Consider the following 13,265-nt stretch of genomic DNA (forward strand, 5'->3'; position numbering starts at 1 on the left):
AAGGCACATACACGTCGAGAAAGAAAAGAGAAATAGAATAAAACTTCAAGAAAAAGATACAAAAATGATGCTGCAATAAAAGTGAATTTCTGTGGATGGGCAAAATGTGGATACCCTTTCTGGATGTTTGTAAATGGACAGAGAAACCTGTCTTGCCTCAGAAACTCAGAAGCAACGATGTGCTTCTTGATGTATATGCCTCTGTAGAATTCAGGAAGGTGAGCACATTTTTTACTGAGGGAGAGTGACAGGAATCTATCAACCTGGCGTATCATCCCACAATTACAGCAATTTATAGTGTGCTTCTTGCAAGGTCACCTGCACCCACAACCAAACAAAAGCACTCTCTCTGCCTTTGTTTCAAAGCAATCTAATGTGCTTACTACAACTCAAGTTATCCAAGATATTTTTCAATTAATTTCTAGTCACTTAGACATAGCATCACATGAGCCTGGCATATATCACGTTTTTCATTGGTTGGAAACACCCAAGTATTTCAGCCTCTTATGTTTCAGAAGAACTGCTTTTCCTTTTTCTTTTTCTTTTTCCTTTTCTTTTCTTTCTTTCTTTTTCTTTTTTTTTTTTTTTTAGACAGAGTCCTGCTCTGTAACCAGGTTTGAGTGTAGTGGCACAAACTCGGCTCATTGCAACCTCTGCCTCCCAGGTTCAAGCAATTCTCCTGCCTCAGACTGCTGAGTAGCTGGGAGTACAGACGTGCGCCACGACGGCCAGCTAATTTTTGTATTTTAGTAGAGATGAGGTTTCACTATGTTGGCCAGGATGGTCTCGATCTCTTAACCTCATAATCTGTCCTCTTTGGCCTCCCAAAGTGCTGGGATTACAGGCGTGAGCCACCATGCTGGCCCTTTTTCTTTTAAAGTCACTTCATTCAGCTTTTCCTTTTCTCTTGAGATAAGGAACTTGCCATGACAAAAAAAAAAAAAAAAAAAAAAAAAAAAAAAAAAAAAAGTTCTGATTTTAAGAAGGAGCTTTCCATTCTGATAAGCTGCCTATATTTTCTATCACTGCCTGAAATTGTCTGAAGCAATTAAAAGCATGGCTAATTCTTCTGAAAGGAGGTTGAAACCTCTGCAGTCAGAAGGAGACTCTTCCGATAGAGCATCAGGCACCAGAGGCTGGGTCTTCAACCCCTACTGGGAATGTGCAAATACAGGGAATTAAATTTTTAGGTAAAAATGCACTCGTGGACATTTATTACAAGAGAAGAGACTAGAATGCTTAGCAGTAGGGCCTTCCCTTCTCCACCCTTGTCTGTCTTCAGTGTTTTGCTCTCCACAAAATCTTTTTTTATTACTACTGGTTGCAGTGCCTGCCTGGCCTCCCTGTGCTGCTGGCCCCAGCTGTAGGGGCTTCTGCTCTGTTTTCCAAAGCGCTAAACTCATCTCATCATTTTCCATCTCACAGTGCAGATTCTCAGAGACTCACAAATCCATCATCCTGTTCCCCTTCAGATTTATGGAGAAATGTGTCGTTGAAACACCTCCTTGCTGAGAGGCTTTTTCAATCTATTTGACACACTGGGACCACAAGAAAGGTTTTTCTTTTTCTCTTTTCCAGTCCCCATCCCCACCACTGTCCTGCCCCACTGTGCCCCTGTCCCCGACACCCATTTCAACGTGGACTCACTTTCTCTGTGATTTTTTTCTGTTATCTTCTCTCAGTACTTTGCGGGGGAGTGTAGCTGTGTGATTTGGAGGCAGTATGGACTCTGATGTCAGACCTGTTTGGATTCAAATCCTGGCTTCATGACTGAACGTCTGCCTCCTCCATCTCTCCATTTGTAACTGTTCCTCCATCATAGCAAAGGTGCACTCAGATCTGTAAAGTGCTTAATACAGGACATTTGCATATATTTTTAACAATACAGGACATTTGCATATATTTTTAACAAACATAAATGGTAGAAATTAATCTTTACTCAGTCACTTTTCCTCTGATCTATTTTCTTCCTCTGTCTTTTGTTTTATTTGTGTTTTTGTGAAATCACAGGTTGCATGCCCTGTCGTTTAAATTAAAACGTCACCAGTGGGATGGATCCTAAAAATCTGGGAAACAAAGCACACTGTGCAATGTGTGAATTTTGCAGTGGAGAAAATCGACACCCCTGGACATACCCTCAAGGTGAGAGCTAGAAGGTTTCTTCTCTTCTCTCCTGGGTATTGTCAGATGGAGGCAACAATAGGACAGACTGTTTTGGAGGGTCCGGGATTGGCAGACCAGCTGTTCATGTGGAATGTAATTGGTGCCACAGATCCGGATGAGCAATGAATCAAGTCCAGGGAGTTAGGTAGGCAGGGCTGGGGAAGGTGGGCAGCATTGGGAAGTGGGCAGCATCCGGGTGCTGAAGTTTAAGTCTTCCTTAGTGAAGGAAGCCAAGATGAGGATGCTGATTCCAGGGAGTAGGATGTTTGCTCTCATCTCTCTTATTTCCTTTGGGTTATGTAAACTCCTAGCTCCATATGTGACAACAATAGCCAAAAACTTCATTTTTACAAGCATACACAGATCTGCAGACAATCTATATGGCTAGTTAGATCCACCAGAAGCCCCACAGATGAGGTCTCAGTGTCTGTGGATACTAGTTTAAGAAGTCTATCTAACTCTCAAGTAGTTGCTTGTTTACTAGTTTTTCATAGACAGGTTAAAATATCCTGAAGACTTTCTAATGTCCTTTCCCACTAATTTATACCAATCACACAATCTTTTCTTGACTAATTTCATTTCTCAGAAACATCAAAAAGATAAAAAGTATATTCTGGCTGAAGGAGAAATGTGTTTCCAGACAGCATACCATGCCCTATGCCTGTGCATGGCATTTTTTCCTTGCTGAATTTGGATCAGACTCAGTACCCTTCCCACCAGGTATCCAGGTATTTTCCTACAAATTGATTAGAGTTGGCATGTGAACATGCTCACTTAAATTTCATTTATTCCCAGCTTCCTATGGACCAAAGACTAGGCCATATGTCTAGTTCTACCAACGTAAAATGAGTGGAAGTGATGTGTGTCATTTTTGGGCAAAAGCAATTGAAAGCTGACATGCTTCCCCCATCTACTCTTCCTTTATTGTGAGTCTTAGAGGTCATGTGTTCCAGGATGCATGGGTTAAAATGGAAGATGGCTGCTGATTCTGAGCCAACCTCAGTGTCTCTGCCCACATGCAATGGAAAGTCCAACACCAAAGCACGAGGTTTCTGTAGAAAGGCTTGTTGTGGGTTGGCTGGCAAGGAAACAGGTGGCAGCACCCAAATCTGTCTCCCTGAGCTGGGTAGTGGTGCAGGTTTTGTAGGTAGAAGGTAATGAGACATGGTCTGATTGAATCCTGCAGTGAAGTGATGCTGGAAGGTGTGATCTGACTGCATCTTGCCAGAGGGTGATGCCAGGGCTCAATCTGATTGAATCATGGCTCATATCAGCATGTGGTGTTCACTTCTTAACTCAATCCCTGTTCCTTGGTCCAAGTACCTAGGTTCCACCAGTGGTTGTGCACTTCACTCATTTGTATATGCTCAGGTTACATAACTTGCAACCTGGGTTCCATGGCAACAGAAAAACAACTCACCATTTTATGACACAAAGTTGAACCAGATTAGGCTGGTTCTGCAGGTACACTGCCTCATGTGTGCAAATATTTTACATGATACACCTCTATTGGAAAGCACCACTGGGTTTAGGCTTTGTCTATTGGAGCAGAAGAATCAGACATAATCTGATGAGTAAAACTCATAAGATAAACCTTCTTTGCTATTAAAAAGGTAAAGCAGCAAGCTTTAATTAACATGGTCAGCTGTGGGTAAACAGAGTTAGCTTCCTGGATCCAGAGTACCAAGGACCAGACTCAGGTCTGAGGCATCCTGTGTCCATTCATACTTGAAGTTCTGACTGTGTCCCTTGATGGATCCCTCTCTTTATTTCAATAGGAATAATTTTCATAGATGAAGAAATGAGGCCCTATAAGCTAAAATGGCTTGCCCAAGTTTATACAGGTTGTGTATTAGTGGGTGAGCTAGAACCAGAAGGCAGATCTCCTGACTCCTGACTCCTGACCCAGGAATTCTTCCTTCTCCCTGCTGTTCCATTTCCCTCCCTCCCGCCTTCCTCCACACTGATGACTGGGGAGCAGTAGGGGTTCCAGTCATAGATTTGCTTCCCTTGATAGTATGGGATAACCAGCAAGGTAACCACAGTGCACACACTCTAAATTACGAGACCATTAGTCTTAGGAATTATCTTTAAATTTGCAAACTCTGCCTCCTAAGAAGGCCTCCTTGTTTTTCAATCCTACCCTAAACTAGTCATTGAGTTTAGCAAGCAAAGATCTTCATTGTAGCGTCAGACATGACTTTCTCTCCTTCTTGATTGACTGATTAATTAGTTACGTGTACTTGGGTCCAGCAGGGAGCCCAGTGACAGCTGTGACATGAAAATTATCAGAAAGTTACAAAAATATGTAGCAGTGTTGACTTGCTGAAATGTGGAACCAGGGATTGATTGGAAACAGACACGTATAACGATCACATCTTGAAATTACCTGTCACTATGGAGGCCTTGAGAAGAATCCTTTTGATTAGGATAAATTAATTGAGTTCCTATCTAATCACCTGCAAAGAAACTAGTAAATATTCTCTATTCTTATTTCAGCTTTTTTTTTTTGATCTGGAATCCTAGAGTTTAAAACAACAATGCCTATAGAGAAAATGATTTTTAAAAAACTCAAAACCAAGTCACACCATTCCCTGCTTTAAAATCCTCCAATGGTGTCCCATTGCTCTTAGAAATAAGATAAACTGCTCAACATGGCCTTTAAGAACCCATCCTGTTAGCCTTCAGCTTCCCCTCAGCCTCATCATGTATACCCTGTCCTGCCCTCTGGCCACACTGATCCCTTCAGTTCTCACCACAGCCCCCACTCACTACAGGGCCTTGGCACATGCTCTTTCCCCTTTCTCTCCCTTATCAACTCTCTTATTCTTCAGGTCTTATATCACTGCATCGGGAATGCCTTCCCTTATCTCCTAATAGATCATATCTCTCTATTAAAGACTTTCTTGGTGTCATGTGCCTCCCTTCATGGCACTGTGACAGCTATAAGTTTACTGTGTGTGTGTGTGTGTGTGTGTGTGTGTGTGTGTGTGTGTGTGTGTCTATTCAATCAGAGAATTAAATTTTCTTCCCCCTAATTAGAAAGTTAAGTTCCATGAGGACTGTGACTTGCCTCTGTTTGCTGCTGCTTTTAATATTTTCCCCAGTAGTGTGTTCCCCTGGCACAGAGCAGGCCCTCAATTTATATCTAATAAATAAATGGATGAATAGCTAATTGACTCAGAACTACCACCTGGTATAAATTTAGTAGAAATCACAACCAGGCATTTTTCTTGAACACTTTGAACAAAGACAGTGTATAAGCAGTCAAGAATCTTAAAAGAATCCAAAGTTTAGTATGATTTCTAAGCAGCATATTTCCTGATGCACAAATAAAACAGTAGCTGAAAATTCCATCCTTCAGATTTCACTAGTGTGATTCTCAGATGGTTTAGCAAACCTGGGGCATTCATAATTCAGAAGAATCTGAAAGTTGTCTGGTACCTTGCATGTTTAATAAAAGGATCACTTTTATGCTTGACAATTTCTTCTGACTGCAATACTGCTATGAGCAAAAGGACACATATATTAATAATGTTCAGTTGCATCAGTCAGGCTCCCAACAGGAAGCACTTGGCTCTCTCAAAAGGGATTAACTAGAGAATACGTAATGAAGATACAATTTAGAGAGATGTGGGCAGACTTCAGGGAACCAACAAAGCCTGGTGAAGCACCCAGGAATTAGCAACAATTGGGAGCTGTTACTATCACAAGGCCCAGAAAAGCAAAAGAAGGGAATGGTGTTAGAGAAATATGATGAAAATGCGTGCTCTAGAGAGAGGCTGCCTATCAGGAGCTGTTGCCATTCCAACTGTAGCCATAGAGGAAGGTAACCACTACCCGATCCCTGAAAGGAGCAGCAGAGACAGGGAGGAATAAATCCTGGGACATTTGTCTCTTCCTGCCCTACAATCTACTGGCAAACCCAACTGGAAGCCAGAGGTGAGGGAGTTGGGGACTGCAGTCAATAGAGGTCAGCTTCTGTGAGCCCGAGTAAGGCAAAGAAGTATGAAAATGGATTTATGAAGGGATAAGGAGGGCAAATAGAAAATGACCAGCATGCCTTTTATTTATAGAGGATTTATTATGTGCCAGTGTTTTAAATTCTACATATATTAATTCAGGCAATCTTCACTACAACCTCATAGGGTAAGCACCAATATTTTCCCCCTATTATAGAAGAGGAAACTGAAACATAAAGAGGTTAACTAACTTGCCCAAAGCCATACAGCTTGTTAGTTGGTAATGAAACTAAAATTTAAACCCAAGCATTCTGACTCCAAAGCTATTCACTTCACCATCATGTGAGACTTCAGAAGAGGAATTCTAATTTGGGGGTGAAGATTTAAGGCTGTGCTTGTGCCAGGAACAAATCACCAGTGTAGGAGGCATGAAGAAACAGACTCAAACTTTTTCTCAGTACTAGAATAAATACAAACTCACCCTTTAGAGTTTGGAAAAAAATCACAATTTATTATTACATATCAGCAATTTAGTAAATTGATGTTTGGGGTTAGTAACTACTAACTGTAGTGGCTCAAATATGTGAACTCAAATATATGAACACTGATTAGGCAGGATGATGAAGGATGTAATTGAAGCTTAACTCAGAAAGAAAAATATCTGCAAGTGTGTCAGCACCATCTAACCAAATATTAATATTAGAGATGGAGTTAAGGAATTTTAAGTAGAAGGAGAGAACACATCCAAGGCTTGTAAGTCTCATATTCATCCCTTTGCTCCATGACTTTGATATTCTATCTAAAAATGAGTAACACTGCTAATATCTGATACAAGTTTGAGAGTTGAAAGTCTGAAAACAAAATAACGTCAATCATATCTTGTTGCTATATTAAATAACTTACTGTTTTTAGTTATTTTAGCTGTCATTCTGGAAAATACAGATACACAAAAGGAAAAAAATAATAATAATTATACCACTTAGGGAAAAAAAAGAACTGTGTAGTTGGAATGTTATCCTAGTCTTTTTTGTTTGTGTCTCTGTATATTTACAAAGTTGAGATGATACTGAATGTATTGTTTGAAATTTTATTTTACCTATAGTAAAATGAAATTTCCATGTCATTTTTCCTTATGTTGTTACCAATAATAAGGTTTTCTTTTATAGAGATAGATCACATTTTATCTACTCAGTCCTCTACTGCTGGACATTTAGGTCGCTTTCAGTTTTTATTGTCAACAGCATGCTCACGACCAAACATTTGTATATATACTTGTAGAGAAAATAACCATGAATTATATTTACTTTTTCTATTTGGACATTTCAGACACCCCTTACCAAAAGACAGGGATTTTCTTTAATATTTGGATGTCTTACATAGTTAGATTTGGAGGATGGCAGGCCTGAGAGAATTTGATTAAATTGGCTCTGCTCACTAATATACATTAGAAGCTTTAGTATATGCTCTAAAATCTGGTTAAAAATATCGATTTCATTCTTAGTTAACTGAAGTTCATACTGGATAACTTTCTTAAAGACCCTAAAATTTTGTTTAAAAAAAGCTCAGGTCAGAATCATCTTTCTTGAGAAAAACAAAACAAAACAAATAAACTATGCATTGTAGACTGAGCATTTTTAGTTAAAGAAATGTGGCTAACGAAAGCAGACTTCTCTGTTTCATTTGCCACACAATGCAGTAGCTAGCTGTATTAGGATGCCAAAAAAAAAAAAAAAAAAAAAAAAAGGGTGGTCGCGGGGGGCGCTCACAGACCTGTAAGTCTATAAAAAGAATGTATCATGTACTGTGGTGGCTCCTATCTGAAGTCCTGAAGGCATTTTTAGATGCTTGAGCAGTTCAGTCATAAGATGAAAGGACTTTGATCTTTCCTGCTAACTTAGCATGAAAAGAAATTTTAAAACTTGGCCCTTTATGATAATAGTATTATTTCTAAGCAAATGCACTGGCAAAATTCAGAGACACTCCAGCATTCTAAATCATAAAGTAAAATATATGGGTGGCAGCGGGAGGAGGAAGAGATCTAATTTCTCAATCGAAGGGAAAGACATCCAATTATCAAGGCTAAGGATACGTCCCCATTTGGTATAAACACTGGGAAAACGTGTCCCTCCCAGATCTTGCTATAGGTTTCCTGTTTGTGGAACAGGGCTCGAGCTGTCTGTATGCTACTAATTACTACATTTTATTCTATTTCCGCATTTCAAAGACTCTTTGTCAAAGTCTTTTAGAAAACCTTTGCTGATCTAGCAACTATTTAATATACAAAATGAGAAACATATCTTCCTTCGAGAAAAGTAAAATAATAAAAACCTACTGTGTGCTAGCTTTTGTATGAATCATGTCCTTAAACCTAAAAGGACAAAAGGAGAGAGAATTGTCTGAGAATCCCAGAGCTAAAAACACATCTGCCAGATCACGCAGCTAGAAAGTGGCAGGGCTAGGTTTTTAATAAAGTCTACCTGACCCTAAAGCTCATGATATTTTGAATATACTAGGTATACCACATAGTAACATATGTAAGTGTACAACATATTGTAATACACTATTGTCTCAGACATTTGATCTTTGTTTGGCTGTTGCACATTCAATCATACTCCTCCCCAGTTTCCTTTTGGGTGGAAGTCCTCTTTGAGTGTCCGTTTAATGGGAAGGCAGTTCTTATTAATTCCCACTGTAGAAGTCCAGGAGGTCATATTCCTTTTCAGCCCCCCAGTACAACTGGGAAACAGTGACCAAGGTGCCATTGTGATTCTTATTCACAGAACTTTGGTGCTTTGGTGATTCAGTCAGACGTAACAGTTCAGAAGTTGTGTGCGTCATAGCAGTAGGTATGGCTTGGGGACCAGTCATTTCCTTCGATAAGACATAGAGTTTCCTGGCCCCTGAGTCACTTCAAGGTGGTATATTTTCTATGCTAAGTCCTCCAGCCTGCCATTGATTCTGTGACTTACCCTTCCTTCCAATAAATCCTCTTTTGCTAAGTAGCCAGCATTGGTTTCTAAAGTTTCCAACCAAGAGTCTCAAGAGATGTGAGTTTTTTTTTTTAGAATCAGTAACAGGCCAGAAAAAGAACATTTACATGGCACTGAAATCCATAACATAGTTTCAAGGGACCCTCTGCTAATTATTTCTGGGCTATTAACAGCAATATATCCATTCAGATCAATAAGAAGTAGACAAATTATTAGGGCCAAGTATGGTGTTAGTGATTACCTTCACACTTGAACCCATACTACTGGGGCTGTCCCCCTTGACCACTTAGAATATTACAACTTTAAAGGACCCTGGTGATCATCTAGACTAAACCCTCAGTTCTCTTTATGAGGCCACTCCCTCATGAGCTATAAGAAGGATATCACATTCTCTTTACCCTTTGGACTTCAGTATTCACAGTGTCACTCTTAAGGCTTCCATTGTCCCTTTTGAACATTAGCCCAAAGTTATTATGCTTAATGCACAGTTGCTTAATGCATAGAGAATGACAAAAGGGTCACAGAGGGAAATCTATGCTTCTCATTTATTTTGTTTTGTGAGATTTTACTTTCAAGTGGCCTTTCCCGATAAGTCTGATGAATTTTCTTTAAAAAATAATAATGAAAGGAGGGGAGGAATATGTCATCAAGAAAAAAAAAAAACTGAAACGAAATCTGCAAATAATTTAAATGATTTAGAAAAGCAAAAGATAACTAACTGAAAAACAGAGAAAACAGCAACAGTTCATAATTCTACCTGGCAGCCTAAGGCAGCCTGAAATATGGGTCTGACAAGCTGTCACAGAGAGGGATACTCTTGGGAATGCCTTATTAGGAGTTTACTATGAAATGATTATATGCTCCAGTTAAACAGTCTGCATGTGTCCGCAGACTGTGATGGCAGGTGCACACTCAGGAGCCAGGCATGCTGGGAATGGGAGAGCCAAAGTTTCTGTTGGCAACAGCAAAAGCACCAGGACTGACCAGGAGAGGCTGGTTGAGATTTGGCAGCTGGTACTCAGAAAAGCAGTTGAACAGTTTGAAACACGGTGTCCAAAGGATATTGTAAGCTTAGAAGCAGCTAGGGAACTGTTTGAGGGAGGCCAGAGTTGAAACTCAGGAAGGAAGTTGTAACTACCAGTGAGGAGAGAATTCTTCCCTGGTACTTGAGATGTAGAGAATGTAGAAGGATTCCACTCTCAGTCTGAGGGTCTATGAAGGAGTAAGTTTGCAGGCTATCAGGGACCCAGATAGTCAGGTGAGAGCCATGCCAGAGTTTTTGTCTTAGAGACAGATGGGGTGATAAGGACTGTAGGCCACTGGATTCAAACTCCATATTGGCCACTGATAAGGTGACTGGCTTTTTGGTACTACTTAATCCCTTTAAACACAAGTGTCCCCCTCTGTAAAATGGGTAAGAACAACAGTACTTACCTCATAGGGTGTTATGAGGATTAAATGAAAGAATTATTTAAGATATTGAGTCCATAGTGTTTAAGAAATGTTAGATATCCTATTAGTGGAGGAGATTATGGAAAGGTGGATAATTGTAAGTGCTTACGTCTAGTCTTGAAGGAGGAAATGTTATAACTCAGAGGCTTTAAAGACATTTTGGGTTATCCCTGCTATGATAGCTAATGGGCTTGATTGACCATATAATCTAATTCTAAAGCCTCAGTCTGTATATACTTTCTTCTCTACTTGTAATTAACCCAGACACTGGAAAAAACCTGAGGCTGCCGCAGAAGGAGACAGACAAGTCAAAAGCAGACCCCAAGTCAGGGCTCTGTGTTCTGCCACTATCATTGTTTGTCTTTGGAGATAAAGGTAGCTTTGATCTGATTATTTCAAATGAGTAACTATACTAATACCTCACCTGCCACAATTAGTTCTAACATTTTATTTATGTACTATAATTCATATCTAATTTTAACACATGACCATGTTAGACAAATAAATGTCATCTTCCCTACCAATGTGATACTGGTGGGCAATAGGTTAAAATTTCTCATCTGATTTGTTGACTGAGCTAGGTGAACTTGATCAGGCAATTTGTTAGGAGAGCTGAAATATAGTTAGGAACACTCTCTTGGCTTAGAGTTTGCATTTGTTTTTTCTTTTATCTTTTCCCCAGTCATAAATCTTAAATGGGAAAGAAAGTGAAAAGGGAATGAGGAAAAAAAAAAAAAACAATGAATCATGCAAAGGGATGTCTCACTACCCATGCATTCATCCTCTTAGCTGAGCAGTGGAGATTACAAATCAATCATACTGCACAAAAAGAAGTCTCACAGATTCCACAATTCCACAAAGGAAACCATTTCAGAAGATACTCTTAAGGTTCTATTTTCCACAAACACAGTTGATCCAGCATGAATGGGCTCTACTGAGATTAACATGGCATTCTGATTTGGGAATCAATGAAACACAATGGAAAGTATAACAATTTCCATTTATGGTATTAGATGAAAATGGCAGAGCTGAGAGTCAGAATTCCGGAGAATCCTTAGTCTACATGACTTGTTGCCACTCTGGTCCTCAGCATCATGATATGTAAAATGAAACAGTCAGTGTGGACAGCAAGTGGTCTCTGAATCCTTTCAGGCTATTACTTCACCTGATTTGAATATTATTTTACCTAATTTTTTAAATCTTTCCCATTCAAAGTAGATGTGTCCTTTTAGTTAATGTGTAAGCAGTGTATGGCTGGATTTAATTTTGCTTAGTCTGACCATTTTGCTTTTTAAGTTGTAGTATTTAAAACACACTTAATTGGGGGGTTTATATTTATTTATTGTCTGTTTATCTCACTTGTTATTTTCTTTCTCCTCTTCCTTCTTAGCTTCTTTTGGGCAAATCCAGTGTTTGCAGTCTACGTATTGAAGCAGGCTAGTTATACCTTAGTTAGTTAGAAATTTGGTAGTTACATGTTCTTTTAGTAACATACAGCCTTGATTTATAGAAAAATGACTACTTTTAGCCATTCACAGATAACATAAGGACCTTGGAATACTTTTCTTACTCACTTTGGGCTTTTCTGTTATTGTTATTATACATTTTAATTCTGTGCATTTTAAGCCCCTCAAAGGAATACTTATTGTTTTGTATGTTCAATACGCATTTATATTTCTTTAACTGTTTAACCTTTAGTTAGTTCTTCATTCCTTCTTATATTTTCATGTTTCCCTCTGGGATCATTTTCCATCTGTCTGTTGGTATTTGTTTCAGTCTCCTAATGATGAATTCACTCAGTCTTTGCCTGTCCAAAAATATCTGTATTTGACCTTCAGTTTCTAAAAATCGTTTTACTGAATATAAAATTGTGTTCACATTTTTCTTTTAGTACTTTAAAGATGTTTTTCCACTGTCTTCTGACTTCCATCATTTCTTTCAAGAAGTCAACTGTAAATTTTACTGTTTGTATTTTAAAGTCAATACATTAAAAAATTATCCAGCTGCTTTTTTCTTATTTGTTTTCTTTCAGAAACATTATTATTCTGAGCTTAAGTGAGGAGTTTTTTTTTTGTTGTTGTTGTTGTTTTGCTTTTGTTTATATTTTGTGTTTTGTTGTTTGGTTGGCTGGGTTTTTTGTTTGTATGCTCTTTTGAAGTTCATAGGGATTCTTGTGGCTGATATATTTGTCAGTCTTGGGAAATTTTTTCTATTATCCTTTCTAATTTTTTGTATTTTATTTTTCTCTGAGCTTTTCACTGTGTCCCATATGTCTCTATGATCTTTCCTATTTTCTATCATTTTTGATCTCTGTGTTTTGGCCTGGATATTTTCTACCAATTTATCTTCCAATTTCATAATCAACTTTTCTCCTATGTCTGACCTGCTGGTAAACCCATCTATTGAGTCTTAATTTCAAGTTTCAACTATTATGACTTGTATCTATAATTTCTATTTTATTTTCAAAATCAATGCCAGGTATCTAGTGAAATTTTCCATATTAACAGCTATTTTCTTGAACATATGAAGTCCAGCTACATTAAAGTCTACCCCTACTAACACTAAGAAATGAGTCATCGGCAGGTCTGTTTCTGTTGTCATTTTTTCTCTTGGTTCTGTTTCTTGACATACCTGGATGTATTTTTTATTAACAGCCAGATATTGCTAATAATAAGTATATCACCCTACACAGAGTTGA

At 38.6% G+C, this 13,265-nt stretch overlaps 1 long non-coding RNA gene across 1 annotated transcript in view; it reads left to right on the top strand.

Moving 5' to 3' along the window:
- Positions 1 to 1,048: 1,048 nt before the first annotated feature.
- The window catches only part of LOC141584874 (uncharacterized), a 53,800-nt gene continuing 41,583 nt past the window's right edge, over positions 1,049 to 13,265 (top strand). Inside the window, exon 1 of the long non-coding RNA XR_012518133.1 lies at positions 1,049 to 2,142. This is a non-coding gene — a long non-coding RNA (uncharacterized LOC141584874). The remainder of the gene's footprint in view (positions 2,143 to 13,265) is intronic.

Source organism: Saimiri boliviensis, chromosome 6 (assembly GCF_048565385.1).
Source record: "Saimiri boliviensis isolate mSaiBol1 chromosome 6, mSaiBol1.pri, whole genome shotgun sequence".
NCBI classification, from domain to species: Eukaryota; Metazoa; Chordata; class Mammalia; order Primates; family Cebidae; genus Saimiri; species Saimiri boliviensis.